Below are 6331 nucleotides of genomic sequence, written 5' to 3'. Positions count from 1 at the left end.
GGGGATTGCCATTAAGGGGGGGATTGGCAATCCCCCCTTTAATGACCGACCCCTAGAATCATAGACAGGTTCAGATATTACAGGCTAACGATGGAACTAAACGACCCATTCATTGGTTACCATTTGCATGTTTCCAAGCTATACAAGGCCTTGTCCATATAAGACTCAAACTCACTGCAGATCCAGACATTTGAATTGAGAAAGCTTCCTGGAGAGGTGGCGAAACGTCTTCAAATCTTGAAAACCAAGTCCAGTGGATATTTTTGGAATTTTTACAGAATGACTATGACCTGGATGACTGAGAACCTTCATCAGCATAATTGACAAAATCCAGGTAATAGTCCCAAACAGATCCAGCAACAGAGCATAACAAAGGCAACCAAAACTCAGAAGTCCAGGGAAGGAAACTAGTCAGGATCAGGTATTAAGATACACACAGATACACTCAGCTCGAATAATCTACTACCGATGGCTGTAAACAGGTGGCATAAATAGAAAGCAGGAACAGGTGAATCTGATGAGTAATAATGAGTGCTGCGCTGAGCTAAGCAGATATGAGAAAAGGGCCAAATCCAGCTGTCAGTGCCAAGATCATGACATATTCAAAAGATTCAGAGTCACCCAAGGTCACTTTTCTACACAATGTGAATCATTAAACAGAGTAACAAGTTTCCCCCCTTTTTTTAAACAGTCTGTTCTGATGGAGAAATTTTTTATTTGGAGGTGTGGTCCACAATAAAATCAGCATCTCATTATTTTCATCAAGCCCCATCCCCGTTAGAAACAAACAAAAAAAAATCTATATTTTACTGAGTAATTAATTGATTAAAAATGACTTTCCTGATCTTATTTTAATTAAAGCCAGTTTAAATACCTTGGTCGATATTGTCTCTTTAGCTGGATGACTGCTGGTTGAGCGTTCATCTCTGCTTGATAGATATTGTGTTGACCTTTAGATGTTCGGTGAGGTATGCCAGCTAAGCTCTATCCAATATAAACCGACTGCAGCCCATTTTTTTTTTATCCATTCCCCACTCCTACTCCTAGAGATGGTCCACTTGAGCATTCTCCTCCAATAGTCCTCCCAGGACAATCTTTTTGACTCTGGTAGACTCAAATTCATACTACTTAGACCTAAACTCTTCCTTAAAGAGACAATATGTAAATTTTTTACTGAAAAAAAGTAACACTTTATGATCCTTTATGACTAAACACTGACGACAGAGCGGTCCTGAGGAGGATTAAAGCACACAAAGCTGCAGGTCCCGATGGCATCCCTTGGCGTGTCTTCAGAGTGTGCTCTGGGGAGCTAACACGGGTGCTGACGGACACCTTCAACCTGTTCCTGGTCCATGCTGTGGTACTGACCTGCTACAAGTCCACCTCCAACGTCCCGATCCAGAGAACTCCAACCCATCCAGACTCAGTGACTACCCTCCAGTAGCACCAGTCCCATCCTTACACACAAATCCACCAACACTTCTCATGTGTAATTCTCAACTATAGCTGTATATAATCTGTAAATCTTTTATCTGCTATTATTTGTAATCATTTATCTTGTATTATAACCCCACCAATATATATATACATTTATTTATAATCCATATCCTAACTTTCCTGTATGACCTGTATATATTTTATTTTGTTATTTTGAAGCCCCTTACAATTACTCTCCGTTTATCTAAACCATATCTAGCTGTAATGATCTCAGAATATTGGACCCAGAACTCAAGGCGAGACAGGCAGTGGGAAAGTTCAAAGCGTTTATTAAACACTAACAGGTGCGCGGGGCTGCTCGTCTGCTGCAGGGCGGATCTCTGCAGAGGTAGGAGAATACAGGTCAGTGACTGGATGTCGTGCTTAACACGACTAGGAGCAAAGTCACTGACCTGATTCAAAGTTCAGTCCGTTCGCGGAGAACATCAGAATCCCGGAGGGAGGTTTGACCGCAGATGAGGTGGGCGACGCCCCCAGAGTTTCTAGAGAGCAAGCGGAGCGGGAGCAAGCGGAGCGGGAGCAAGCGGAGCGGGAGCAAGCGGAGCGGGCGCCAAGCAGCAACAGAGTCCAGATGGGAAATCCAAGGCCAAAGTCAGAAGACAGTTCCAGGTTCAGAAGCCGGCAGAATCCTTGACTAGATACGACAAACAGAGCAGACAGGGGCAAGACAAAACTCGAGATCCTCAGGGCAGAAACTGGTCACAATCGGGAAAACAGACAGACTAAAGAATGCTAGGGAACGTCTCACAAAAACAGACGAATAACCTGGCGCTGATGGGAGGCAAACACACAACTTAAATAGTAGAGGAACCAGGTGGAAATGATCGGTGATAATCAGCCGCAGAACCAATTAGACAGGGAGCAAGGAGCAAAGGAAAAAACCAAACCATCAGCGCCAAGATCATGACACTAGTCAATACATACATAGCCTCTGTGCACATGTATTTAAATATTTATATCTTGTATAGCACTTCTGGACAGATGCAAACTACGGGCGTTTCTCAATTCACGAGAACGCGAGTATGTCCGTTCTTGGCGAGAACGCAGCAAGATCGGACTTGACGAGAACGCGAGCACGCAAGCACGTATGTGTATTGGAGCAGAAGCGTACTCGTGACGTCATCACATGCAACATTGTTTAGCATTTCTTTAACAGTCAAAACTAGTTATTCCCTACACAAAACATTTTGAAAACAATATTATTAATTTCTAAAGCTTAAAAAACATTAAAAAAAATTAATGAACCGCAAAAAACCGCCATCAGAACGAGCGGTAGTTCACACATAACTAGACCGAGAGAAGTACACTACAGACGGGGTAAATTTAGCCCTGGCTGCGGTTACCCTCGGAGGTCTGCTGGTCACTCTGGTCCGCTCAACGTCGGACTTTTTTTTTTAAATTTCGCACTAACTCTGTAAACAGACCACACAGGGAGGCTTCAATGTATAATGTTATCGCCTCAAACGATTTCAAAACGTACTTTTGGAGAACAACAGCAGCAGAAAAGGGAATGTTTAACTTAACACTGTGAGCGCTGTCTCGAATCAAGCTGCGGCCGCGGGGCATTCTGGGGAAGCGGTCAGTCTGAAGAACGCACAAGTCTGCTCTGATGCATGCTCGATAAAGAGGGCGGGGCGAGAACAACATCCGGGGATTTGGTGTGTTCTCGATCTGGCGTTCTTGAGAATTGGAATGGTACTCGGGCTGAGGGTGATGACGTATCACAAGCACACGAGAACGCTCAAGAACGCATATTGAGAAACGGCCTACATTTCATTGCTTTGTACTTGTGACAGCGTAATGACAATAAAGTTAAATTCTATTCTATTATGTTCTAAAACAGTTTGATGAGCAGACTGACACCTCAGTAGTTCAGAGCATCTACAGCATTGGCCTGTAGCCTTTTATCATGAATTTACTTCAGGTTCCCGCCCTGTTTGGCGGATGTGACGTGTTAAGCAGTTCCAACTTAGCAAACAATCGAAGCGTTATATTCAAGAGGGATTTTGAGGATAGCAAGAAGCGACCAACATCCCGCTTGGCTCAGACACTAATAGAAACTCCAAGTGAGGAGAAAGAAGTACAAAAAAAAAAGAAATTCTATTTATGTAGGAGACTGAGCAGAAGAATGCTGCAATTCTGTGTTGTGGCCACAGTTTGTAGAATCATTATAAAACACCATAATGTCTGTTTAAGAACAGTTTATACTCCAGAGCACTACTAGCTTCCTGTCCAATTAATAGTTGTCATGCATACCGAATGATGATTATTGTTAAGAGAAAATTAAACAAATGTTTTGCCAAACAACCTATTCTTACCCTTTTTTTTATCATTGAAAAATTATTAAACTTTAATTTAAAAAAAAAAAAAAAAACAAATACACCACATCTATTTAAAGCCATTTACTGTGTTTGGGGTATCTGGAAACATGTTGTGATGCTTTTGACTAAAATTGCTTTCATAAATTGAAACAGTGACTGGTTGTGTCAGCTCTAAAACCATATGTTGCTCCATATGTTTCTCACCAATTTTTTCTTTTCACATGAACAGAGAAGGCCATTTTTTCTCCCCTCTGCCTGCATCATCTCCATATAATAATCATACATATCTGTGTAAATTCTCAGTCATCTGAGTCCGGATGCCTTCCAATTTAAGTATTTATAGACATTGTCTGTGCGCATCATTGTTTCAAATTCTGCCTTTTGGATGCACAGTTAAATCTGCCCTGCTCTCCAAAACTGCAGTCTTTTTTAAGATAGGGCAGTCCCCACCAATGGTGCACTAATAATATATTGTAAACACACTCTGAGAAGTTCACTTGCAGCACTCATTAATTTGCACAGGAGATATTTTTTTTTTTTCGTAAACGATGTATTGCTTTTTGATCAATTGTTGTAATCTTATTGTTCTTAGTGCATACATTGTTGACATACTAGTCAAACTAGTTATTACTACATGTATCTCGTGTGTTTTCAAAGTTTAATTAACAGCTAGTATTGTTTGTAAGTACGTCAAACCACTTAATAAAAAAATGCAATTAATTGAAAACAGATTTTATCAACAAGGCACATTTGAAACAAAGCTTCTTTCCTCCTGAAGAAGCATGTGTGCTACAACATCAAAAACAGTTTTATAATGTTTTTATGCATCTTCAGTTATGATTGTTTATGAATGAGATATTAGAAAAAAAAGCAATGGTTTTTTTTGCACGGGTTTACAATTTCTAAGTCAAATATTTTAACATGTAGGTAAATAAGACACCAACGATATGGGTGTGGGAGTTGTTTGTTTTGGGTAGAGATAACTCTAGAAAATTTGATTCTATCTAATACTTTCCATTTAAATAATTGTTTATGTATCATAAAGCTGTAAATACACAGGGCATGTGACCTCAGCAATACCACATTTGTGTGCACTTTTAAAAATGAAATTTTACAACAGAAGCAGGAAAGTATGCTCCAAAGCTATAGGTATGCAATTTTAGGGACTGCATCCACAGAAGTGTCCAGCCCAAGCAGACCAGGTCATTCGAGGACCTAAAAAAACAATAAAGGCTGGAGATGATAAGTGTTCAATTGTGAAGCCTTCAGCCGCCATCCATGCCATCGCTTATGTGTAACTTTGGCTACCTAGCAACCACGGGAGCAGGAGCCATAGCTCTGTGCTCTTCTACCTTTAACATATGTAACAGATATGTAATTACTGGTAATATAACCAATTTTTTGGTCACCTAAAAGTCCAAGTCTTCACCATCTGATTAGAAATCTTTAATTTTAGCATTTCTCAACTACTAAGCTAAACATCTGAAGAACGTCTGAAATAAGAACTTCAACCTAATGTATTTGATGTATTTTCTCCTTTAGACCTGTATCAACCCAACATTTGCACATTTTGAATATTTTGGTATCAGCTGCAGCCCTTATACATGAAGAAAATATTTTTTGCGAAACAATCCATGAAGATCATTTCAAAATTACCTTTACGTATTAGGTAGGAAGTTAACTAGATTATACTGGTTAAATCCAGCCTTTTTTTATGTAGAAAATCCAACATAAAACACATCTAAAATAACATATCCAACATCCAAGAGATCCTTACATAAGAATACAGTGCAATTTTCAAAATTAGTTTCTTAAATCTAACTGCATATACACTACCGTTCAAAAGTTTGGGGTTACCCAAACAATTTTGTGTTTTCCTGAAAAGTCATCCTTATTCACCACCATACCTTGTGAAATGAATAGAAAATAGAGTCAAGATATTGACAAGGTTATAAATAATGATTTGTATTTGAAATAAGATTTTTTTTTACATCAAACTTTGCTTTCCTCAAAGAATCCTCCATTTGCAGCAACTACAGCATTGCAGACCTTTAGCATTCTATCTGTTAATTTGTTGAGGTAATTTGGAAAAATTGCACCCCACGTTTCCAGAAGCAGCTCCCACAAGTTGGATTGGCTGGATGGGTACTTCTTGCGTACCATACGGTAAAGCTGCTCCCACAACAGCTCAATGGGGTTCAGATCTGGTGACTGTGCTGGCCACTCCATTACCGATAGAATACCAGCTGCCTGCTTCTGCTATAAATAGTTCTTGCACAATTTGGAGGTGTGTTTAAGGTCATTGTCCTGTTGTAGGATGAAATTGGCTCCAATCAAGCGCTGTCCACTGGGTATGGCATGGCGTTGCAAAATGGAGTGATAGCCTTCCTTATTCAGTATCCTTTTTACCCTGTACAAATCTCCCACCTTACCAGCACGAAAGCAACCCCAGACCATCACATTACCTCCACCATGCTTAACAGATGGTGTCAGGCATTCTTCCAGCATCTTTT

This window comes from Cyprinodon variegatus, unplaced genomic scaffold, assembly GCF_000732505.1.
Source record: "Cyprinodon variegatus isolate N-32 unplaced genomic scaffold, C_variegatus-1.0 Scaffold648, whole genome shotgun sequence".
Taxonomy (NCBI): domain Eukaryota; kingdom Metazoa; phylum Chordata; class Actinopteri; order Cyprinodontiformes; family Cyprinodontidae; genus Cyprinodon; species Cyprinodon variegatus.
The sequence above is the reverse complement of the archived record's forward strand: the minus strand, read 5'-3'. Positions refer to the sequence as shown.